This window comes from Panthera pardus, unplaced genomic scaffold (assembly GCF_024362965.1).
Source record: "Panthera pardus isolate Hobbes unplaced genomic scaffold, ASM2436296v1 HiC_scaffold_1, whole genome shotgun sequence".
Classification (NCBI taxonomy): Eukaryota; Metazoa; Chordata; class Mammalia; order Carnivora; family Felidae; genus Panthera; species Panthera pardus.
The window spans coordinates 24,233,555-24,259,949 of record NW_026526654.1 but is presented as its reverse complement, the minus strand read 5'-3'; the positions used below and the strand labels follow the sequence as shown (position 1 = coordinate 24,259,949).

The following is a 26,395-nucleotide window of genomic DNA, read 5'->3' as shown; positions in this document are numbered from 1 at the left end:
TGACTTAGCAGAAAGTCTCCAGTTTGATACTGAAAACAGATGCCATCTGACGCAGCAAGAAGGACTGTGTCAGGCCAAACCGTCGGAGACAGGTGCGAACAAGCCAGAGGTGGCTTTTATTTAACATGATGTTAGGAGCAATAAAAGTTTGTGTCACCTGGGGTTAAACTTTAATTTCACATCCTTTGAATATAAACCACACATCTTGCTATCTCTGCACAGCTAGTAGATCCGCTAGCCATCTCTACACATTCGCCTTACTTTTTGAAACCCAATTTATTTTTAGGTTCCGCCAGCTCTCCTTTCCTATCTTTTACATCTGTCTAAAAGTCTTAAATTTGAAGGCAAGGTTGAAACAGAAGGGAGAATAACGATGGAGCTGATGTACACGCAGGTAAGACACGCAGAGACCCTAGATGCTACCAGGCTGTGAACAGCAGGTCCCCAACCAAACTCCTCATGTTCCCCCACAAAAACACTTCCTTTCTAGCCTCCCTTGTGTTGCCATGCCCTCCAACCTCTCCTCTGTCTCCCAGTAGCATTTTATTGTGCTCATCTTGTATCTGGCTCTATCGTTGTCATCCATGCATTTATCTACTTGAGGACAGTATCTTAAACCTGGAAGAGGATGGCAGGTCTGATGCCTGGTCACCTCCACATCTCTGGAGATGACTCTGGCTTCCCCCATAAATAGGGGCTCAAAAACCAGTTGTTGAGCTAAATTAAATCCTTAGAGTTTCATAAATTTAACAAAATCTGCTTCTGATGAAACAACCATCTTCTACAATGTGGAGTTAGTTTTGGATGCAAATGGATCCTCTTTCTTTAAAAGGCCAGGTGTGTGGCTCAGGGAAGACCAAAGCAAAGTTGTCTGGGGTTCTGTGCTTTGCATGTTCTTTTTTCCAAATATTTTATGTAATCTGTACCCCTAGTGTGGGGCTCGAACTCATGAGCCCGAGATCAAGAGTCACATGCTCTGCTGACTGAGCCAGCCAGGTTTCCCTCTGCACATTCTTGATAACTGATAGGAGAGCCTTGGTTGTCTGTTTGACCTTCTACTTGGCCAAGCACATAGGGGCATTCCCTGTTGCTACCACTGTTTGTTCTATTCTATTCAAGCTTCAAATACTCTGCAGGTAGAAATTACCTTGATTCCTCCCAGCTAACAGATATCATTTTTTGGCCCTCAGTTTTCCTGGAAATGCCACTACTAGCCTCGAATTTGAATGGTTTCCAAATAAATATCCCTCCCAAATAGGAAACATAGCCTGGATTTGTAGTTATGGTATCTGACCCTTTTCCCTCCTGGTGGCCTCGTGGGAAGCCAGACTCCCTGAAACGAACCAGCCATTAACGTACGAGTATGCACAGAGATCTCTCTCATCTCATAAGGGTCTGATAAAAATGGGTTGGCATATGAATTAGCATGGGCAGAAAATCACTAGGTAACAAACACCCATAGGCCCTCTTGGCCAATAGCCATAAATATTCATTTCCTGCACCTGTGATGTTTAGCCAGTCTGAGCTGGGCTCAGTTGGGTGGCTCTGCTGATCTCAGCTGGGGATCTCATTTACTCCTCTGGGGGTCTGATGGGGGTTGGCTGATCTTAGGTGGGACTGGTTAGAGTAATTTGGTTTTGCTCTACCTCTCCATCCCCTACAACTGGGCGGCTCATCTGGGCGTACCTTTTTCATAGCGAAAGCAGAGCGGAACAAGCTGGCAAGTGGTTTTGTAAGCCTCTTCTTATGTCGTATCTTCTGACATCCTCTTGGCCAAAGCAAGTCATATGGCTGAACTTAGAGTGATGGGATGGAGAAATACAATCCTCATTGTGACGGAAGACACTGCAAAATAAGGGTGTCCAAGGGCTTGGTTATAAGAAGCGATGAGTTGGAGCCATCAGTGCAATATGTCACAGTTGGAAGAACATTTAGCAGTGACCTCCATTCATCTCCTCTCCTTTCTTGATGTTTTGTATTCTTTGCTCCTTTCAAGTAATAATAGCATGACCTTGAGTGAAAAAAAAAATCAGCTACAATAATCCAGTACCTCTTTTCTTTACCATTCCACAAGTCCTCGATGTCTACCCCTCACAAGGGAATTGCTGAGTAAAGGGAAGGACTCTACTGAAGGCCCTTATTTATGCCAAAGATCACTTTACTTTTTTTCCTTATCATTGATCCCCATTTACTCTCCAAACTTTTTTGGCTTTTCTTGTTTTATGGTCAAATCTCCAGAATTCTACCTTTGCGTTCTTTCCATGCTCGGACCCTATGTCTCCGTGTTGTTTGCACGACTGTTTTCCTGACCTACTAATGGTTTATGAAGCCCAGCTTTCCCTGGGAGGTCTGAACTATTCCAGGAAAAAAAAAAAAACCTCTGAAATGAAACAATGTCAACTTCCTAAGCCAAATTCCTGAAGGTAACTTGCTTTAAAAAAGATTTTTTTTTTAACATTTATTCATTTTTTGAGAGTCAGAGAGAGCACAAGCAGGGGAGGGGCAGAGAGAGGGGGAGACCCAGAATCCGAAGCAGGCTCCAGGCTCTGAGCTGTCAGCACAGAGCCCGATGCAGGGCTTGAACTCATTAAACGCGAGATCACGACCTGAGCCGAAGTCGGACACTTAACCGACTAAGCCACCCAGGTGCCCCGGTAACTTGCTTTTTAAATCAAAGTGAACCATTCCTGTCACAGCGCAAGTGCTTGAGCACTGTGTCCTTCTGTGTGATACAGAACAGAAGAATCCACTCTTTATAAAACACTTTACATGTGGGATTTAAACTCGCTTACCAGGTTGGGTCTTTTTTTCCTCCACATCCCTGTAAAATGGTCACAAGCTCTCCACATTTTCATGTTGTCTAAAATATACACAGAAAGCATTTACCCATGCCTAGGATGTCTTGTGGGTTGGGGGGGAAGGATAAAGGGACAGGGATGCGGTGGGAGACCTTCGTAAATGATCACAACTGAGGGAACAACTGTGAAGGGTGTGGAAAGGGCAGGAGGGTTACCAAATATCTTTTCGGGGGAATGTTGGATTATGATCCTTTGCAGGACTGTGTTACCCTACGGAGGTGAAAGCCCTTGTCTTTCCTAGGCTATTTTACAACTCCAGGAAGGTAGAAGTTAACTTGTAGAAATAGTCATATAAGGGATTCCTGTTCATGGCAATGCAAACAATCCCTGCTCAAGGCAATACAAAAGAATCTTGTCAGGTAGAGACTATAAAAACCGGGTGTAATGTTTTACTGATTCCTTCATAAATTAATAATAATTAATAATAAAAAACTCATGGGGCTCCTGGGTGGCTCAGTTGGTTAAGTGACCCACTCTTGATTTCAACTCCAGTCATAATCTCACAATTGTGAGTCTGAGCCCCAGGTCCAGCTCTGTGCCAACTGTGAGGAGTCTGCTTGGGATTCTCTTTCCCTCTCTCTGCCCCTCCACTCATGCTCTCTTTCTTTCTCTCACTCTCAAAATAAATAAATAAACTCAAAAAAACTTTATAAAAATAAAGAATGATGGCCTTTTAATATTTGCATGAGAGTCATGATTTTACTTATTTTTCTTTTTTGTTTTTGGTTTTAGTTTTTTTTTTTTAAATTTTTTACATTTATTTATTTTTGAGAGACAGAGAGAGGCAGAACACAAGTGGGGGAGGGGCAGAGAGAGAATGAGACACAGAATCCGAACCAGGCTCCAGGCTCCAGGTTCCGAGCTGGCAGCACAGAGCCTGGAGCCTGCTTCAGATTCTGTCTCCCTCTCTGTCTGCTCCTCCTCCGCTCATGTTCTGTCTCTCTCCTTCAAAAATAAATAAAAACATTAAAAAAAAATTAAAAAAAAATCACTACCACTAAATAAATATGACTTAAATGGGAACCCTCCCCATGAGATAGAGGAGGAGAGCTAAAATCATATGGTTTAGGAGCAAATAGAAATATATTCATAATAGACAAAAAGGAATAGGTTTTGACTGGTGCCTTAATATTCCGTGTGCTCCTCAGTCTTACTCCAACCCCAGCTGAATTAGTTTTAAGTGTCAATATCGAAATAATATCGAAATTATTTTATCCATAAATATTTTAGTCTTTATCTGAAAAAATAAGGACTTTTAAAAGTATAGGCTCGTAAACACCATTGCACCCTTCACATTTATGGTATTTCCATAACTCCATCAAATATCCAGGCAATGTTCTGAATATCTCTGATTCTCTCATAGATTAGTTTTGTGTTTTTTTTTACAGTTAGTTTGTCCAAATCAGGCCCGTATATTGCACTGAGTTGATGTCTCTTAAATCTCTTTTAATCATAGGTTCCCCATCCCTCTTTCTTTTTTATGCAAGTTATTTATTGAAGAGCAATAATTTCTACAAGCCTGTAGAATGTCCTATACTCTTTTTTTGTTGTTGATTATCTCTCTGTGGGGATGTAATTCCTATAACCATTTGCCTTAATCCATTATTTCACTAGAGGTTGCAAAATAGTGATATTCCAATTGTAGTATCCCTCTGCATGTATTAGCTTAAATTCTTCTAAAAGAAGAAATTTACTTCATAAACTGTTTGGTTACCTTGTATAGCAACTTTAGTATAGTTCTGTAGAAGAAAGAATCAAGCAATTATTTTCCCTTTCCCCCCCAGTTTTTTACACTTCTATTTATTTATTTAGTCAGCACAGAGCCTAGAGCCTGCTTCAGAGTCTATGTTTCCCTCTCTCTCTGCCCCTCCCCTGCTCGTGCTCTCTCTCTCTCTCTCAAAAATAAATAAACATTAAAAAAAATTTTTTTAATGAAGGAATCACACGTTCCACTGATTGTACCAGCCAGGTGACCCCCCCCTAGTTTTTAAAATAATGAGTTGGATTCCTAGTTTCCTTCAAAGGTGTGTGTGTGTGTGTGTGTGTGCTGTAATTGTATGAATTCACAGATTTTTAACATGTTCAATGCGTTTCAATCCTTTGCAGTTGTTATTGTTTCTGGTGCTGAAATTGTATAATCTCTAGCCTATGGGCTCTTCAACTTGGTTCCTAAGCCTTTTGGGCATGATTCTGTAGTCTTTGGTAACTTCCTTGCTTGCTGCTTTGACAAGATGTTCCAAGCTCATCCCTGAACCCAAATTAATCAGCCATTTCTCCAAGGAGCTCTGTTCCTTTTAGCGGGAAATGGTGTTTAGAAAGCACACTCTGGGGGCTAAGGGTGCTCATTGCTATCAGTTAGTCAAGGTGTCAAGGCCTTTTCAACAGACAGAGCTAAAAAGAATTTTATTTATTTATTTTGAGACAGAGACAGAGAGTGTGTGCACACACGTTGGGGAGGGGGCAGAGAGAGAAGTGGAGAGAGGATCCAAAGCAGGCTCTGCACTGTCAGCGCTAGCCCAATTCCCGGGTCGAATTCACAAACTATGAGATCATGACCTGAGCCGAAATCAAGTCAGATGCTCAACCTACGAAGCCACCCAGGCACCCCTAAAAAGAATTTTTTTAACCAAAAAACATACTTATTCTTAATAATATTTCTTTTTTTCCTCACTAATATTTCTAATTTAAACTTAGGATACAGGATTTTGATCCGATATTTATATATTTTTTTTCTTGCACTGAAAATCTTGGTTCCTAATTAAAAAAAATACTTAATTTCCTTAGCTACTAAATATATTATTGTTTCATAATAACTGTACCTGACTATCAGGAAATATGATAATATCAAGGGGGAAATCATGTTAAAAAGTAATTACTGACAATCATTTGAGATTTCTTTGCAGTTTGGGGTATTTCTTTTTTTTCCTCTTGGTATATACCCTACCAGGACTGTATGGTCTAATTACTGTGGTTTAAAAATAGAAACATTTAAAAAGTCTAGATTCAGCTGACAGCTGGGGAATTTTGGCCAACATTGAAGGTAGAAATGAGAGGTTATGAGCTTAATGATGTAGCCAACTATTAACTCAAGGTTCTGCTAATTCAGGGAAGGGTATGTACATAGTTACATTTACCATAATTGCTTTAACTTAACCATCTCCATTTAGTAGGAGTTAGACTCTTGCTAATGATCAATTACCCTGAGAGTTCATTTCACTCATGAGGCTTTGGTCTTTAGGCGGAAAGGGCAAAGTCCTAGAACCAAGGAGGGTTGGCTACTGAACCTTACAGGTCATCTGATTGAATTACCTCTGTTTGCAGAGGAGGAAACTAAGATCCACTAGAGTCTAACATGCAATTTGCCTACATGGCACAGCTGGTTAGTGGCAGGGCAGGGACAGAAACCATCTGCCATCTCCATTTCCACGTCACTGCGCCCTGCTCCCTTGTTCTCCCAGGTCAGTGCTGAAGGATATGGTCATTCTTGCCACAAGCAAAGGAGGTCCATTCTGAAAGTTTAATCTCAAGACTCAAGATAATAAGTGTTTATGAGAATTTGCTCAGTCATTTGGTAAATATTTAGTAGTTGGTTCTGAGTACGTAGTAAGACAGCCTTTATTGTCTACTTTTGTTTTTGCTTATTTTTTATTTTTTAATGTTTATTTTTGAGAGAGAAAGAGACAGAACACCAGCAGAGAAGAGGCAGAGAGAGAGAGAGAGAGAGAGAGAGAGAGACAGAATCCAAAGCAGGCTCAAGGCTCTAAGCTGTCAGCACAGAGCCCGATGTGGGGTTCGAACTCACAAACTGTGAGATCATGACCTGAGCTGAAGGCCAATACTTAACCAACCGAGCCACCCACATGCCCCTACTTTTTGTTTTGTTTTTGCTTTTTGACTTGTCCAGGTAATAAATCAAAGAGAACCTGTATCTGGTACAATGTGATGACTGGAGACTATTTCAAACATTTAAGACAATTTTCCCACAATCTTTTTACCAAGAAACATTACTTTAACATAATTTCTATTGTCCTGATTATAAATGTTCCTTTGTGTTTGTTTATCTAACTCAATACACCATGACCACATACAAAGCACTGAGCTCAAGAGGATTTTCCAACAATTAGAATCCAACATGGAGCTAGCTGCCATGGACAGAAGGCTGTGAATTGTTATCAGAGACCTACAGAGGGAATTCCTGCAGAGGTCAGAGGAGGGGATACAGTGATATCCAGTGTCCTTTCCAACCCTGAGATTGGGTGAGAGATTTCATTCTGTAATTTGTGTGATGTCCCAATGACAGTGGCTTGCTTGTGGCAGAGAGAAGCCAACCATTTCTACAAAGACACACAATCTATGTTTCCCTCCAACTTCAGTTCTATATACAGCCTTGCCCACAGACACAACATTTCAGAGAACAAGCCAGAATGAGCCCTTTGGGGAAAGTCTCAGTGCCACTTTCATCCAAGGGACCCCTCTTCACAATGAAAGGAGAGGCTCTATGGGAATCACAGCAACTTTCCATTGTCTGTACACTTCCTGAAATGCCAAGTTCTTTTCTTCCTTCTTTCTCCAGATGTCTTCTGTTTAAATCATATACTTGTCTCTTCTTCTGAAACCCTCCTCTCATCTGAGGTCGATTAGCATCTAAGTTCTTAGCCCAAGGATAAAAGAGAAGCCAGTGGACTTGGAAAGTTATCTGCCTACAGCCTGTGTGTTTTCAAAGTCATCCAACAAATACTTGAGCCCCTACTTTGTGCTCTGAGACAGGTGCTGGGGGCCCAAGAAGGAGACTCCATTGGTGCTCTTCCAGGCTAACAGGAAAGAAAAGGAGAAAGGAACAGATACAGGAAAGTCGATGAGGGGGAGATCAGGGAAGGGGAAGGTCCTAATCTCATGGAGGAGGAGATTTGCTGGCCAAAGGGTATTTCACTTTCCCCCTGAAGGAGGAGGAAGAGTCAATAAAAAGGGGAAAGGAGCTGCCAGGCAGGGGAGAGGCTAGTCCAAAAGTCCAGAACAAAAGAGACTTTGGTGAATTTGAGGATCTGAAAGAGGTTAAGAACTGTTGGAGTGTAGGCTAGAGAGAGATAATGTCTTGAAATGAAGCAAGGGAGGAAAACAGACACCAGAGAGAGGAGGGGCTTTTCACAGAACTCTCTCAAAGTGTCCACAATATTTCCAACTTGACCTGTGGATATATTCTTCAGTACTAAAAGAGCTCTTTCCCAGCTTCTTAAATGGCAGATCAGAATTTTTCACTGAGTAGTCAAAACTCAACATTTGTTGAGCACCTACTAGGGTGCCAGGCATGGTACTAAGTCATGGAAGAAAAACATTGATAACCAGTGGCTCTCTTATTAAGGAGCTAAAAAAATAATGTTCTTTTTAAAACACCAAATATTAACCACAACAAATATATCCAAGCATCAAGAGATAAAGGGTACCCGCGTGGTTTAGTCAGTAGAGTGTTTGACTCTTGAGTTTGGCTCGGGTCATGATCCCAGGACTGTGGGATCAAGCCCTGTGTGATGCTCTCTGTGTCTTCCTCTCCTTTTGCCCCTCTCCTCCACTCTCATGATCTTTCTCTCAAAAAAAGAAAAAGAAAAAAAAGGAATGAACAAAAAATTAAAGGCTAAAAAAAACCCCTACATCAATTCCTTTAGACTAAATTAAAAAACATTTTTTTTTTTTAAATTTTGAGAGAGAGTAAGCATGCCTGCAAGCAGGGGAGGGGCAGAGAGAGAGAGAGAGAGAGAGAGAGAGAGAGAGAGAATTCCAAGCAGGCTCCACACTGGCAGCACAGAGCCTGATGAGGGGCTCAAACTCACAAACTATGAGACCATGACCTGAGCTGAAATCAAGAGTTGGATGCTTCACGAACTGAACCTCCCAGGTGCCCCCAGACTAAATTTTAAAAGAATAGGATACTTATTACTACAGGTAATATGGTAAATCTAAGGCAATAGGGTTCTAATTCCTTTGATAGAATGCTTATTTTTAAAAATTGAGATATAATTGACATATATGTGTTTCTAGTATAAAACATAATTTGATATTTGTATATATTACGAAATGATCACCACAATAAGTGTAATTAACATATACCATCACAGTTACAAAAAAATTTTTTTTGTGGTAAAAATTTCTAAGATCTTAGTAACTTTCAAATATACAATATGGTATTATTAATTACAGTCACTATGTTAAACATTACATCCCTAGAATTTCTGTATCTTTTGACTGGAAATTTGTACCTTTCGACCCACTTCACCCATTTCACCCACCCCTCACCTTTGTCAAACACCAAACTGTTCTCTGTATTTACAAGCTTGGTTTTGTTTTTTGGCTTTTTGGTGGGGGGTTGACAGAATGTTTGAAAATTAAGAATGTAAGAAGAGGGGGACCTGGGTGGGGCTCAGTTGGTTAACTGAGCAGGGGTGAGACCTGATCTGATTTGCCTTTGCGGAAGAGGCTGCTATCCCATAAACCCTGCTACTTGTAGTCCATGGACCAGCAGCGGGGCAGCACCTGGGAGCGTAGTTAGATGTGTAGAATCTCAGCCCCATCTGGACCTGTTGAATGGGAATCTGCATATTAACAATATCCCCGGGTGATCTGTATGCACATCCAAATAGGAACAGCGCTGGCACCAATTATAGACCCGTGGACAGATGGAGGAGAAGAATGTGTGGTTACTTAATGGAGGCTTCTTGGAAGTGGCACCTGGCAATGAAAGCCAGTTGCCATTTGGGAAGAAATGAGATCTTTTGTCTACAACCATGGTTCTCAAACTTGGCTGCAGTGTGGAATCGCCTGTGGTATTTTGAAAAGTATTGATTCCTGGGGCCCCTGGCTGGCTCAGTTGGTAGAGCATGTGACCCTTGCTCTCAGGGTTGGGAGTTCAAGTCCCAAATTGGGCGTGGAGTCTACTTAGAAAACAAAAAAAAGGGGGTGTCTGGGTGGCTCAGTTGGTTGAGCACCTGACTTTGGCTCAGGTCATTATCTCACGGTTCGTGTGTTTGAGCCCCACATTGGACTTGTTGCTGTCAGCACAGAGCTTTGGATCCTCTGTCACTCTCTCTTGCTGCCCCTCCCCCACTTGCACTCTCTCTCTCTCTCTCTCTCTCTCTCTCTCTCAAAAATAAATAAAACATTAAAAAGAATAAAAGTAAATAAAGATGAAGACCCTAAGATTTAACATAAAGAAATAAATAAAAAGTGTTGATTCCTGCCTCCTCACCCCAGAGATTCTGACTTCATGGAGACCAAAACTCAGCGCGGGGATTTTACAGAGCTCCCCAGGTGATTCAAATTTGCAGCTAAGCTTGTGAACGACTGCGCCCTTCGCCCTATTTAAGATATAATGGACTATACCTGGATGAGGCAACGGTACACAGGGTCAGGTGCTTCCAGTGCAGGACCAGCAGCTCCTGTTTAGGTGTTTGGAGGGTGGGACGCGTGGCAAGAGGAGAGGAGGTTAGGACCTGGACCCCTCCTGCCCTTCCTGTGCCCTTCCGGGTCCGCGCGCCACACCTTTTCACGCTCCTCACACAGAGGTGTGGATTCTGCTTCCCCCTAGTGGCGGTTTTCTAGTATGACACAGCTGTCTCCGGTTTCCTACAAATCCTGCGTTCCTGACAAACCCGAAAACCTCCAGGTGTGCTGTCGATGGGTGGGAAATCCTAGGAATTGTGCCCAGGGAGCAGCTGGACAGTGACTTCAGGAGTTGCTTCTTCACAGGAAAGCTCAGGGAGTTCTTTTTTTGAAATGAGGCTTCATTCCTTGTTGTTGTTGTTGTTGTTGTTTAGTGTTTATTTATTTTTGGGAGAGAGAGCGTGAAGGAGGGGAGGGGCGGGGCGGGGGGGGGGGTGGAGGATCCGAAGCGAGCTCTGTGCTGACAGCAGTGAGCCGATTCCGGGCTTGAACTCATGAACCATGAGATCATGACCTGAGCTGAAGTCAGGTGCTCAACCGACTGAGCCACCCAGGCGCCCCAGGGAGTTCTTTTTCTGTTTTGTTTCGTTTGTTTTTTATTTTTGAGCGAGAGAGAGTGTGAGCAGGGGGAAGGGCAGAGAGAGGGGGCACAGAAGACCCGCGCTGACAGCAGAGGACCCAATGCGGGGCTCGAACTCATGAACCATGAGATCATGATCTGAGCCAGCTGAAATTAGACACCCAACCGACTGAGACACTCAGGTGCCCCACCGGAGTTCTGTGTCTCTGGCCAAGCACAGGGCTGTGACTGGATCCTAAGTGGCTTCCTGTGCTTGGGGTTTAGGGAAATTCACCTTATCAGCCAGTGGCAAGTGCCTATGACATCAAGCATCAGGAAGCCCAGAGGTATAGGTAACATTCTTCTACAAAGCACAGCCAGCCCTTATCCGTCTCTGTGTGGCAAGGATGTGTCTTTGCTGAATTATCACATTTAATATGAACCCAAGCCTGGCAGGTGTTAGGATCCCCATCTTATGGACAAGGAAACAAGCCCACGGAGCGTCAGTAACCTGCTCCAGGCCGTACACCTTGCATGTGGCAGATGCAGACTCTGAACCCATGCCGGTAGGACTACACCATCGGTCCCAGCTGCTCCTATGTCCCCTGCGTGGAGGGGGGACCCCGGACGTCTCGCTTGCCCAAAGACTTGCACTGTGGCTTCAGCCTGAACTCCATTTGAATTCAGAGGGTCCCTCCAGGCATCTGCAGCTCCTTTTTCTCCCTATGATGCGTGGACTCTTGTACTTCTCTCTGCAGGGCAGCCCCTGGGAGCCCCCCATTTGGCGGGGGGACACCCTTGCCCTGTTCTGGCAGAAAGCCTCTCCCTGCAGCTGACTCTGGGGTGGGGAGGATCAGGCCGTATTACGAAGAGCGTCTCCCTTTGACCTGGCTTCCCCCCTCTTTTCTCTCCTGAAGCTTCCTGCTTCTCCACTCCGTCCTCACTGCGAGTGCTTCTGCAGCTCTGGTGTGGGTCAGAATCACCAGGGGGAGCTGGTTTGAATGCAGACTCCTAGGCTCCAGCCCCAAAGACTCTGATTCAGGGGACTCACAAGTGGGGCCTGGGAGTCTGCATTTTTGAAAATTCCGAACCCTGTGGATTCTGATGCGGGTGGTCCTCAGAGCTTACTCTGAGAGCATTCAACACACAAGCCAGTAAGATTAGTGGGCCCCACATCAAGAGCAGAAATGAAGGCCCATACTATATGTTTAAGTATTTAGAAGTTAGGAATCAAGCTCCCAAATGGTGAAATATACCTTCACAAGTACCTGGCAGGCTGGGATTCCTGCAGTCTGGAGTTCCCAGCCGGAAGGTTGACAGCACGGGGGGAGCTGACCCCAGCCCCTAGCATCCCCCCCCTTTCTCTTCCCACCTCTGGTTCTGACTGACCCTTTCTGTGCCCTGTAGAATCTGCTACTCAAGCCAGAGGACACCCTGCTTCACATCCAAGCCCAAGCCACCTTCTTCCCACCCCATAAACAGCTTATCTTGACCCCCTGACCGGCTAGGAGATGGACCCTGCAGAGACGGTCTGCTTTAGCTCTGGAGGCAGGAATTCTAGGGTTCTAGGTCCTCAGGGCATGACCTAGATGGGGGAGGGGAGCTCCAGGTAGACAGCCGCATGTCCCCACCGGCTGCTGCACCCTTGGGACGGTGCGACCAGAGGATGAGGTGAGCAGAGCCATATAAACCAATGCTCCTCACTTTTTTTTTTAAGTTTGTTTATTTATTTTGAGAGATTGAGAATCAGAGAGAGAGGGAGAGAGAGAATCCCAAGCAGGCTCTGAGCCGTCAGCGCAGAGCCTGACGTGGGGCTGGATTCCACGAACTGTGAGAACGTGACCTGAGCCGAAATCAAGAGCCAGATGCTTAACCGGCTGAGCCCCCCGGGTGCCCCTGTGCTCCTCAAATTTTAATGTGAGGTGGAATCACCTGGGATCTGAAGATTTGGAATCAGTAGGTCTGGGGCATAGACCAAAATTCTGTGTTTCTAACAGCCTCTGGGCAAAGCCAGTGTTGCTTGGTTTACAGGCCATACTTAGAACAGGGCAGCTCTGGGGCAGTGTGGGCAAGGTTTCTCTGTAAAGGGCTAGGGGGTCAATCTTGCAGATTTGTGAGCTACACGGACTCTGTGCAAATCCTCAGCTTTTCTGGCAAAGCACAAAGCAGCCAGGCCCAGACAAAACGTAAATGAATGAGCAGGGTCATGTTCCAATAAAACCATACTTATGGGCACTGAAATTTGAATTTCGTGTAATTTGCCTACGACACAAAGCATTCTTCTTTTGATTCTTTCAGCCCAAAATGTAAAAACTATTCTTAGCTCATAGGCCAAACAGAAACAGATAGTGGGTCAGACTTGGCCCCAAACCTCTAAAAGATAAGGATGTTGTAACGTAACCCCAACACCAACATCACACCTAAAACTAATTAGCAATAATTATTTAACAGATACCTTTTAAATGTTTGAATTTCTAATTGTCTCATAAAGATAGGTTCACCACCATTTAAAAATTTTGTTTTACTCAGTTAACAGTGCAATGTTGGTTTCAGGAGTAGAATTCAGTGACTCATCACTTAGTACAACACCCAGTGCTCATCACAAGTGCCCTCCTTAGTAGCCATCCCCCAACTAGTCCATCCCTCATCCAGCTCCCTCCAGCAGCCCTCAGTTTTCTCAGTACAGAGAACAAACTGTCTCCTGTGGTTTCCTTCTCCTCTCTCCACCCACTTCCCATATGTTCATCTGTTTTGTTTCTTAAATTCCACATATGAATGAAATCATATGGTATTTGTCTTTCTCTGACTTATTTCACTTAGCATAATAACCACCACCACTCTTTTTAAAAATGTTTATTTATTTACTTATTTGAGAGAGAGAGAGAGAGAGAGAGAGAGAGAACAAAAGTGAGCAGGGGAGGAGCAGAGAGAGAAGGGAACAGAGGACCCAAAGCAGGCTCTGCTCTGACAGCAGAGAGCCTGACATGGGGCTTGAACTCATGGACTGCGAGATTACGACCTAAGCAGAAGTCAGATGCTCTACTGACTGAGCCATTCAGGCACTCCATAGCCACCATCATTCTCAAATACAGAATCCCTGTCCCATCTGTCCTTTTACTTGACTCCTCGTCCCCCATAGTAACTCTGCGTCTCAGACCCGGTACATGTGGTCATACTACATTTCACCAGTAGATGGCACTAATAATCACGACATTTGCTGACCTCCCTTGGCATTTGCACAAGAGAAAACATCATTTGTATGCAATTTGCAATTACAGGTGAATATATATATGAACACAAAAAATTGAAAATAGGCTGTTTGCTCCGTGTAACGTGTTCAACCTCAATACATCCCAATTCCGAGGAAAAATTATTGATGTCAAACAAATTTTCAATTTGTTTTCAATGAAGAGAGTATGGGAAGCCCTTTGCTCAACGTTGAGGTTTATCTCTACTATGTCAACATTTTCAGTGTTAAATCATCGAGGCCACTTATGTTTGTATGTTCTTCTGTTTAAGAAAATAGCAAATTGAATCTGTTTGCACAATTGATCTGTGTGTTGAATACTCATTACAAATGAACTGCCTGAATTGTACTAAGTGTGCCAACCTCTGAACAAAACAGTTTCTTTTCCAAACTTCCTCTAGCATGTTCTGAACAACAAGGAATCAGGATGTGAGATTTGGATGGAATGCATAAGGCCCCCTCAGCTAACAGCAGACATGAAATCTTCCTATGCGATCATATAGCAATTTGACTGTTTTCTGTTGACATTTGCCATCATTCTGCCGGTGATCTCCCTTCTTCCTCCCCCCACCACCCTGCGAGAAGCTTAAACTGTTAAAAAGATCTAACTGCTCAATTATGATTAATATTTCATTTTAAGGACACAAACCCTGAATTGTGTCTTTTTTTTTTTTAATTTTGAGAGAGAGAGAGAGAGAGAGAGAGAGAGAGAGAATCCTAAGCAAGCTCTGCATCGTCAACACAGAGCCGATGTGGGGCTCAAACTCAACAACCACGAGATCATGATCTGAGCCGAAACCAAGGGTCAGACGATTAACTGACTGAGCCACCCAGGCACCCCCCATATGATGCTATTAATCCTTCCCTTTTCTGTCCTTTCAATATCTTCAGCAAGAACATTTATTGGATACTATAAATGGCCACTTTTGTGGCCAAGCAAGACCTTCTTATTTTCTTGCCCCGCTGGGTCTTTTATTTGAGGTCTCATCTTGTAATTCCCTAGATAGAAATTAAGACATGTTAGGACATCAGCCTGTGTTAAATTTCTAGTGGGTATCACATATGGCCGTTTCTGGCAGATGATACAATAACTCTGCGATTTATTTGTATATCCTATTCTCCTATATTCAAATTTACACAATACCATAATGGCCTTTCTGCTCTTAAAGTCAAATCCTCTGTCCAGGATAGGCCCTAACTTCGCTCTTGGAAGTTAGTTCTCGCCAGATTTACCCTGAGAACAAGTTCCTTATAGTAGATCTTCCCACTTACCCTCGGATGTTCTGGAATATCTGGGCTCTTCTCCCCCCTGCAGGGCCACTCACTGCCTCTTGGCTGCAGTCCTCTGCCCTGCGTTTCTCAGGCTCTGCCTGTATCGCATCTCCCCTCTTGGTCTCAGCTACCAAACCTTTCTCTACATAAGCTTCTGACTTCACCGGGCAGTTACATTCCACCTGGAAACAAGCACACAATCCTACCTGAGGCATTCAGCCCAGGAACACCTTCCAAGTGTGTTCTGTAAAGAATTCATACGTGGGGAATTTCCACACTTCAAAAAGTTTGGGAAGCAATGGGTTTAACAAACTTACTTATTTTTATTATCTTTTTAAGATTTATTTATTTTTGAGAGACAGAGAGAGACAAAGCATGAACAGGGGAGGGGCAGAGAGAGAGGGACACACAGAATCGGGATCAGGCTCCAGGCTCCAAACTGTCAACACAGAGCCGAAGGTGGGGCTCGAACCCACTAACTGTGAGATCATGACTGGAGCTGAAGTCAGATGCTTAACCGACTGAGCCACCCAGGCACCTCTGCTTTAACAAATTTAAAGAGCTTTCTTTAATGCAGGACTTTCCAGAGCCTTTGATTTTCTAATAGACATTGCGAGTCCTTTCAGATAGTGAGTAACTATTGAGCATTTTCCAAATTGATTTGATTAAGGAACACCCTCCCCTATATTAGTCAGCTCAGGTTGCTATAACAAAATACCACAGACTGAGTGGTTTAAACAGCTGTAACATTTACTTCCCGCAGTTCTGGAAGCTGGGAAGTCCAAAGTCAAGGTGCCAGCAGTTTGGGCTCCCGGTGAAGCCCACGTTGTGGCCTGCAGACCTTGTCTTCTCACTGTGTCCTCACCTGGCAGAGGGAGGAAGCAAGCCTCATCTAAACCTAACTGCTCCCCTTGGCTCTGTCTCCAAGTACCGTCACACTGGGGTTGGGGCTTCAACATTCTGTCCGTACATCCTCCATCTTTCTCATTGTGTTGTCTGTAGTGTGTTGTATGGAACAAACCCTGGGACACTTACTCCAGTGCAGGCTCTGGAGTCAGACTGCCTGAGTCGGGGAATCAGACAACCCGGTTTCAAGCCCAGCTCCGCGTCCTAGCTGTGGGACTTTGGATGAGTTTCTCCATCTCTGCTTGCCACAGTTTCATGGTCTGATGGGATAAAATGGGGATAATAATGGTGCATAGCCCCCAGGGTTGTTGTGAGGGTTCAAGGAGTTGAAACATAGCAAGAGAGTGCAGCACAGAGTAAGCATTCAAAAAGGTTAGGTACAATTGTGAAATATTATTACTGACAACGGATTGTATCATTAAACCATTTATTGTACTGACTACTAGTAAGCATGATTAATAATGAATAACACTTATTATAAGGCAATATTTAATTTCAGTTTAGGGTGAATACTGTATTTTACAGCTGGGTCAGGGGCAAGCCTCTCTTTTAGGTCGCAGGCTCCTAGAGGGCAATGCAGGGCTGAAGAAATCGCGAGAGGGGACGTTGCAAATATGTGCCAGGAATGTGGAAGTGGTGTGGCTGCGTGTAAGGGAGAAGGGGCTGCCGACCTCTGTGCCAAGGCTCCACGCCAACCGCCACAGCCCTGGCAGGAAGTGGAGCTGTGAGTCTGCAAAGGACAGACCGGCCACAAAATGAGGACAGCAGGCCTGCTTGCCACAGTGGTGCTCGTGGTGAGTAACACTGCCATTCGTGTTGTCTTTGAGCACAGCAATTACACGTCCACAAGCACCTTATCCAATAACCCTCAAACAGGGAGGCTCCAACACTGTGTTCCCCTGGAGTTTCAAGGGTGCAGGGATTCCTTTATGTAACAAGGCAAGGGATTTGTGCCAGCCAGGAAACCCAAGTGCTCAAAACCTGTTCAACATTTTTGCAGCCAAAGAGCAAGCTGCCAAACATTTTTCTCTCAAAAGAAAACAGGCCACTGAATGAATACTAGTGGGGGAGAGTCCAAGAGAAAAATCAAAGAAGAGAGGGAAGGGATGTCTTAAGAGAATTAAAAAGATGCTGAGGTTAAATTGAGAAGATATTGAACTTGAATATGTTTTAAAACACACACACACAAAGAGAAAAAACAGAATGCAAGCTGATTTTTTAAAGCCAACTAAGAGAAAATTTTACAATCTAAAACAGGGATTCTTTGTTGGGGATCCTGAGATCGGGATGTCTTCCCAAGCAAGGACTTAAAAGGTCAGAATCATGGTCTGAAGCAAGTATGTCTTTGGAGCTCACAATTCAGCTCTCATTGCCTGGCATTGTTGGTGCCTCCCCCCACCCCCAGCCCATTAATGTTTTATTGAAATCTCACTGGATGCGCGGTGCCGATCCCCAGATCCTCATTACTTACATAGTCCTTTAGTAGAGTCAGAGTAGAAAATGTTCCAAAGATGTTCTTGTCTTTCCCTAAAGACTCTGTGAGGAGCAACCTGCATGGATCAAAGGGGTTACCATGCAGTGAGCAAAGAGAAGAGCATACCTTGAAGAGGGAACAGCAAATACAAAGACCTTAAAATGGACTAAGTATGGTGTATTTGAGGCCAGGGTGGCTGGGATACAGTGAGAGAGGGAGGACAGGGAGAATGACAGGAGCTAGTTCAGGTAAAGTTTATAGCCAAGTACAAAAGGATGCCTAATTGATGATGTGTGGAGGAAATGAAAGGAGGGGATCTTGGCAAGTGGAGGATCTTTGACAGATGCACTGAGGGAAGCATCGTGTGTTCTGGAACAGGAGTTTTTGCTGTGAATGATGATCAATGGGAGACAAAGCTGGATAGTTGGGTTGGGACAACTATAACAGGCTAAGGAAGGAATTTGGACTTTACCCAGCTAGTGACCATTAGAGGTTTTTGATTAAAGGACTGATCTTATTTTTATTTTAAAAATGCACTTGCAGCCAGGATGGGTTAGAGTAGAAGAGAGATATCATCCTGCTAAGGAACCAGGAGAACCAAACTGAGCCAAGAGATAAGATGAAGTAGAGAGTAGGTAGCATGTAAGGCAGATACTATCAAGGGCAGATTTACTTGGTCTTCTTGAGGAATTGACCTTTCATCATTATGAGATGACTCTAATCATCTCTAGTAATTCCCTTTGTCTTGAAGCCTTCTTTTTGTCTGAAATCAATATAGTTACCCTAGCTTTCTTATGATTAGAGTTTGCATGGGTATCTTTTTCCATATTTGTACTTTCAACTTGTCTGTGTATTTATATGTAAAGTGCATCTCTCATAAGCAACATATAATTGGGTCTTGTTTTTTTTTTTAAATATTTTTTTAATATTTATTTTTGAGAGAGAGAGAGAGAGAGAGCATGAGAGGGGGAGAGGCATAGAGAGAGGAAGACACAGAATCCAAAGCAGGCTCCAGGCTCTGAGCTGTCAGCACAGAGCCCGATGTGGGGCTCAAACTCAGGAACCATGAGATCATGAACTGAGCTGAAGTCAGATTCTTAACCAATTGAGCCACCCAGGTGCCCCAGGGTCTTGTTTGTTTTTTTGTTTTTGTTTTTGTTTTTGTTTTTTTTAAGTCCAGTCTAATAACCACTGCCTTTAATTGAAATGGTTGTTCCATTTACATTTAATGTAATCACTGATATAGTTGGGTATAAGTCCGCATCTTGCTGGAGTTTTCTCTCTTTGTTCTATTTTTTTTTTGTTCTTCCTTTCCTATCTCCTTTTTAGTTACTTGAATAGATTTTAGTATTCTATTATTTTTTGGAGAGAAAGAAAGAGTGGGGGAGGGGCAGAAAGAGAGGAGAGAGAGAATCCCAAGCAGGCTCCATGTTCAGTGTGGAGCCCAACACTGGGCTCAATCTCACAACCTTCAGATCATGACCTGAGCCAAAATCAAGAGCCAGATGCTTAACTGACTGAGCAACCCAGGTGCCCCAGATTTTAGTATTCTATTCTATCAGCTCTATTGACTTTTAGCTATACTTCTTGGTGTTTTTTTTAATAGTTGTTCTAGGGATTACAGTACATTACACATACATAACTTATTACAGTCTACTTTGAATTTATATCACCTAATGTAAGAATTTTATAAGAGTAGTCCCCTCTCTTGCATCCTTTGTGCTATAGTATTTTTCTTCCACACAAGTTATAAAAGATGGGTTTACATGGTACTCACTAGATTTCAGAGATGAAGAAAAGGGACAAGTTTAACTCAACTCCTAGGTTCCCAACTTGGGCAGTTGCCTGCAATTCATTGAGAAAAAGGAGCTTAAAAAAATCATCACTCTGAGAGTATAAATGAGATCATAATTACAGTATTATTTCAAATCTTGATGTTCTGTCCTCTCACCTGCTGGATTACAGAGAGTCTCATATTCTGGGAGCTCCCTCTACTCATGTCTGAGAAGCCCCAGGGGGTGGTTTCTTTCTCTAGAAATTTGCCTCAATGCTCATAGTGTGGGACGTTTTAGGTCAGGGAGATGCATACTCTCCCAATGCATTCTACTCAGTAAAAGGGGTCTCTCAACAAAGATGATGTTTCTGGAGCCTCCACTCTTTCCAACGGACATAGTCATATACATGATTGAAAGGATGGGAGGTAAAACTCACAATCTCATAGATTTCCAATGCTCATTCAAACATACTGGTTTCTTGTGAGGCCCACCCTGTGGTGTGGTTGAACTTGTTGAAATACTTCCTGTCCAGGTCAGAAGAAATGGGCTCACAGATGAAACTTGTATTGGGTCTGTATCTTGGATATTTCTTCACTGGAGATCTCCAGTATGCAGCTAAAGATGTTAATCTCAGGACAGAAGTCAGAGCTGAATATGTAGATTTGCATAAACGTGATAATAGAAGCCATAGGAGGTGGATCTGTTCACCAAAAGGGAGAATCTAAAGGAAGAAAAATAGAAGGCCAAAGACTAAACCACAGGAAGTGGCCTATGTTGGGAGTTAAGAGGCTTTAATAAACATCCAGACACCAAATTCTGAAGAATGTATTTCCATATAAGGCCAAAGGAAAGGATGCTGTAAAAAGGAGTGGTTATGGATTCTTCATGGAATTACAGGAAAAAGTACATGTTCAAATATACCCTGGATTTGGAAATTAGGAAACCATTTGAAGTGGAGAAAGGTTGTCAAGAAAACCAGCAAAGTAATCAAAAGGATTCCTGAAGAAGCATGTCAACCAAAGGAGAGAGACATAGTTACAGAGGGGAGTAGAGGACTTCTCCTTTCCAGTTCACAGGTAAGGAGCTCGGAAGTCACCACTCCACTCTAATAACAAGTAAAAAGGTGAACAGACTGAAAACTCAACAACTTTTCTTGGATCCATAAGAGACAGGATTACACAGGGCAAATCCTGTGCCCTCCAAGACTGGAGAGACAGGCAGGCCAACGCAGGGAGTGCCAGCTTACCAGAGCACACACTCAAGGAGCAGAAACCGCTTTGGGAGTTGGTACTCAGGGACGAAAACCAGAACTATCACTGAGAAATTGCTGGAGTCTCAGTGCAGGCAAATCTGAAAATTAAAAACTCCAGTAGGGCCCAGTCATAACCTCTGAATTTTGTGAGATTCACCTCCAGGAGCTCAACCACATTCCCACGGTACATGTTGGAGAGAAAGAAATCCCCTCTTGCTTCTAGGAGGGGGAAGGGAAAAGAAACCATTTTTTTTTTAATATATGAAATTTATTGTCAAATTAAAAGAAACCATTTTGAAATATACCAGAACACTTAGTTCCTCTTAACGGAGCCTACCCTCAGGGGAAACTAGTTAAACAGAGCCTAACCTGTCAGGCATTATCAGCCTGTCGGGGGGGCATTATCAGAAAGGGAAATAGAGTGAAGTGTGTATTTTGTTAAGATATGGAAAACTATATACGGGCACACTTAAAGGCAGGAGAGAAAGAACATTCTGTCTACATCTATTTTTAATTTTCCCACTAATCCTCTACAAGCAACACTAATCATGATTATCAGAATATGATGTGACCTTTACCCATTCTTTAAAAACGTCCATTTGTTTCTCTACGTAAATCACTGTTGAATATTATTACATTGGAAATTCTTGTCAATTTCAAGGTATTAAAAACGTAAAATTGGATTTCCTGGATCCGTTTCTCTGGAAATTTAGCATAACCCATGAGTTTGAAAATGTAGGCATTGTTACGGCCACATGGTTCATTTATTCCTTAGATGCATAGAAATATATGCAAGGGCCACAGTCTTTGGTTGATTTTGGTTCCCGCCCAGGCCACAGTCTCTTTGCAGCTTATCTGAAGGATAGTTTTGGCTCCTTGAGAGAAGCCAAGATGGCTGTTGGCAGCAGCCATTCAAATACCATTCAAAAGCTCTCAGCTGTCTGTCAGATTACTGCCACAACACACTTCATGCACTAATGAGGCAGTGGGCAAAGCACATGTTTGCAAAGAGAGGTTGACCTGTGTGAATGCTTGAATGAAATACAATGGAGGCACCAGTAACTTTGCTTGTGGCAAGGCTAGGTGTTAAAAAGGGGATGAGTTAATCCTTGGTAGGGTGTGCCTGGGGAATTCAGCCTCACTGCCTAGTGTCTCAAAGGGTGTCCCCTGCTGCTAGCCAGCCTAAGGGGTCCCTGTAGCTGCTGCTGGGGTGTGTGTGTGTGTGTGTGTGTGTGTGTGTGTGTGTGTGTGTGTGTATGTGTGTGTGTGTGTGTGTGTGTGTGCGTGTGTGTGTTGAGCCCGGCAAAATGATAGGATCATCTCTGTCCTTGCCAAGTCCCTTCTGCCACATTAACCTTCCCTTTCCAGACATACAAGAACTATGATAGAGTTTTCTTCAGAAGAGCCAGGCAGATCTCAAAAGGGCAAGCAAGGCCAGTCAGGGCAGGAAGAATAAAAGGTAGACTCTCACCCCTGAAGCCTCAGGCCTCCAGAAGGGAGGTGCTCCCCACCATGGATGCTTCTCTCTCTCACCCAGTCTTTCTTGTGTTACTCTGTTTGCCTTTCTTTTAAGTAGGCTTCAAGCCCAGCCTAATGCAGGGCTTGAACTCATGACCCTGAGATCAAGACCTGAGCTGAGATCAAGAGTCGGATGCTTAACTGACTGAGCCACCAAGGCACTTCTTATCATATTTCTGACATCTCAGGTTTGACATCATGTCTGCTGCCCCTCTCTTCCGGAGACTCCACTCCCTCTGCCTCCTGGGGAAGTACTTTTTTTTTTTTAACTTTATTTATTTATTTTGAGAGAGAGAGAGAGAAAGAGAGAACAATGTGGGGAGGACCAGAGAGAGAAGAGAGGAGAGAATCCCAAGCAGGCTCTGCATCGTGCAGGGCTCGAACTCACGAACCATGAGATCACGATGCCTCCCAGGGAAGTTCTGCCTTCTCAACCCACCTGGTGCCTGTAAACCCCCGCCTCTCCAGTTTCAGCCCCTCTTGCTCCATAAAGGGGAAGGTGGACCTGGTCCTGTTGGAAGGGACAAGGGTCAGTGGGCCAAGTCCAGTGCATTATCCCCAGTAGCTGATTTCTTTGCTATCCTATCTAGGAACAAGAACATCTTGCTAAAGTGAACGTTTTATCTCTTCCGAGGCAGGAAACACTGTTTCCTTACGAGGTGGCCAGCTGGCCGGGGAAACTCACACTTCTTTGGCACAGTAGGCAGCTGCGGTGACACTCTCCCAGGGCCACCGTCCTTCCACACCCAGCAGCGCTGGTGCCCAGCATCATTCTGGGAAGAGATGGTCATCTGTCTGATCTTGATAAGAGGCACAGGCTAGGTTCCACTAATCTTGTAAGAAGATCGCTGGAGAGGGGCGCCTGGGTGGCTCAGTCGGTTAAGCCTCTGACTTTGGCTCAGGTCATGATCTCATAGTTCATGGGTTCGAGCCCTGCGTCTGGCTCTGTGCTGACAGCTCAGAGCCTAGAGCCTGCTTCCAGTTCTGTGTCTCCCTGTCTCTCTGCCCCTCCCCAGCTGCACTCTGTCTCTTTCTGTCTCTCAAAAATAAAGTGTAAAAAAAAAAAAAAGATCGCTGGAGAAACCAGGTCAAATCCCCTCTCTCCCCAAAAGGGAGGTGAAGGAAAAGGAGGGTTGCTATACCACATACTCAGCAGCCCCCCAAAGGTGACCTCCCTTTTATCTCCCAGCCCTCCTCTTACACTGATGTGTGGAGTAGTGTCTGGGGGCAACAGAGCTGAAATGGAATTTTTCAGCAGGCCATGGGGGATGGGGGCAGGTGTGGACAGAGACAGGTACTCTGCTCTTTATTTTCTCCCCACGGGCCCTGGGAACCTGGTGCTATCCCGTCACATGTGCTCGCAAAGCCTCAACACAGCGTTAGTTTGACCAGTGAACGCCACTTTCCATGGGCATTAAAAAGAGGCATAGGAAGGTGCATTTGCCTTTGAAAACACCCAAGTTTCTCCATTGGGAAAAAAATGCTCCATCAATCCAGATATGAATTTTAGCTCTTATCCTAATTTCCAGCCACCTTCCACGGATAAACATTTATGACTTGAGGGAAGGGTGGGGTCGAGTCTCGTTACTTTCCACCTCCTTTATTCCTACATCCTTTTCTATGTCAGTAAGAACAGTGTGGTACAGGGGAGGTATGTGGTCTTTCAAGGGAATGAACTGGGTTTGAATCCACATCAACCATTGAGAAGGTAGGGCTCAGCATCTGGCATTTGGACCTCTGAGTTTCAGCTTCCTTGTTGGCAATATTTTTAGTTTCTTAAAGATAAACCTATTTAGGGGCGCCTAGGTGGCTCAGTCGGTTGAGCATCTGACTTCGGTTCAGGTCACGATCTTATGGTTCGTGAGTTCAAGCTCCGTTTCGGGCTCTGTGCTGACAGCTCAGAGCCTGGAGCCTGCTTCGGATTCTGTGTCTTCCTCTCTCTCTGCCCCTCCCCCACTCATTTTCTGTCTCCATCAAAAAATGAATAAACGTTAAAAAAAATTAAAAAAGAAAAGATAAACCTATTTCGCAGAGTGGTTGTGAGAATGACTTGAGATTATGTATGTGAAGCGTCCGGCATCCCCAAAACTAACAAAGGTTCAGCCTTGTCCCCACTTCCTATTCCCCGCTGCCTTTCATATTACCCCTCTGAAGCTACCTGGCCTAAGGCCACCATTAATGTCCTTGTGGCTACGTCCAGCCTTACCATCACTCTCAATCTCTCCTCTGCATCAGTATTATTGAAAGACGATCCCCATGAAACATACATCTTTGTCTTCCCACCCCTTACATTGTGGTACCACACAATAAAGTCAAGTACATATCACTCCCCATACTGTATTCCTCCTGCCTCATATGCAACGCCTGTACTCAAGCCACCTGCCCCAGCTACAAGGAAAATCAAGTCCAGGACAAACAGTTATGCAAACATGTCTCAAACATCAACTAAATGTTAGGCAAAGGGGACACAAGGCCAAAGAGGACATGGTTCTTGCCAAGTAATAAGAAAAGCAGACAGGTACCCGACTGTGTATGTACTCAGGTGCCATAGGAGGCAAGAGCCTGGAGAGGGAGACCCCTGGATCAATCTGGGTGTCATGGACAGTTTCTTTTTAGTGGTGATTTTGAGCTGTATTTGAAGGATGAGTAGGAGTTAGTGAAATCATGAAGTAGGTGCAGAGACTAAGGGAGTCCGGTGGCAATTCCAGGCTGAAGGCACGGACCGTGCAAATGCACTGGGGTGTGGCACAGCACGGTGTAGCTGACTATCTGGAGAGCCGGATGGAAGGGTGGCTGTGAGGGAGTTGAGAGGAATGTTGAGACTGGAGGAGTAAACAAGCCTGGTTTCATGAGGCTTTGTGAGCTGATGTGAGGAGCTTGAACTTTATTGTGAAAATTCTAGAAAACTTTTTTTTTTTAATTTTTTTTAACGTTTATTTATTTTTGAGACAGAGAGAGACAGAGCATGAACGGGGGAGGGTCAGAGAGAGGGAGACACAGAATCCGAAACAGGCTCCAGGCTCCGAGCTGTCAGCACAGAGCCCGACGCGGGGCTTGAACTCACGGACTGTGAGATCATGACCTGAGCCGAAGTCGGCCGTTCAACCGACTGAGCCACCCAGGCGCCCCAATTCTAGAAAACTTTTGAAGGAATGGGGAAATGGGACACGATCAGATTTGGGCTTTCTACATGCGACTCTACTGTGGAGCATAGGTTGGAGGACATGGAGGCTAAAGGCACAGACCCCAGATAATTAGGACATTTTTGTGGGATTCCAGGGAAAAACAGATGAGAACTTGGCATAAGGCGGTGGTAGTCGCAGCGGAGAACAGGTGTTAATGATAATACGTTGGCTGCTTAGATGTGGGCAGTGAGGGAGACAGAGAAGCCAGAGATGACACCCAAGGTTTTATTTTGGATAACGACTTAGAGGATAATAAACAAGTTTGGAATGTAGGAGAGGGTAGAAGCATTGGGGGAGAGATCATGAATGTGGTATTGGATGGGCTAGGTCTGTCCAGAGGCAGCAAGTGTATGAAGGTCCGCCACACCGTGTGGCCAGTCAAATCTGGACGTATATACTCCACAGGAATCAGGCCGCAGGGACACAGGTGACATCCTTGCATGAAAATTGAGTGTAATGAGATCATGGCCACCTTACTTCAGAGGTAAGCAGCAGGAGTGTCTACGGGCAGGGCCAAAATTCTGTAAGAATTGTTCAGACTCTGCTCCAATGACAGAGAAACAGGTGGTCAGGCCACATGGCAAAGCCACAATAATTTTAGCTTCATAAACATGTTAGGAGTTAGGCAGAATATTGCCAGATTTTTGAGAGAAATCTTTAAAAAAATTTTTTTTAAATGTTTACTTATTTTTGAGAGAGACACACAAAGTGCGAGCTGGGGAGGAGCAGAGAGAGAGGGAGACACAGAATCTGAAGCAAGCTCCAGGCTCCGTGCTGTCAGTACAAAGCTCGATGTGGGGCTAGAACTCATGAACCACGAGATCATGACCTGAGCCAAAGTCAGGGCTTAATTGACTGAGCCACCCAGTTGCCCCAAAAGAAACCCTAATTGAGCTCTCCTATAATACAAAGCTCAAG

General features: G+C 44.1%; 1 protein-coding gene and 1 long non-coding RNA gene across 3 annotated transcripts in view; one reads left to right on the top strand and one right to left on the bottom strand.

Moving 5' to 3' along the window:
* The window catches only part of LOC109264156 (uncharacterized), a 42,160-nt gene extending 31,806 nt beyond the window's left edge, over positions 1-10,354 (bottom strand). Inside the window, exons 1-2 of the long non-coding RNA XR_002078611.2 lie at positions 10,230-10,354; positions 1,687-1,845 (exon numbers count right to left, since the gene is read on the bottom strand). This is a non-coding gene — a long non-coding RNA (uncharacterized LOC109264156). The remainder of the gene's footprint in view (positions 1-1,686; positions 1,846-10,229) is intronic.
* The window catches only part of CLDN10 (claudin 10), a 112,436-nt gene that overhangs the window by 20,994 nt on the left and 65,047 nt on the right, over positions 1-26,395 (top strand). The gene's annotated exons all lie outside the window — the stretch shown is intronic.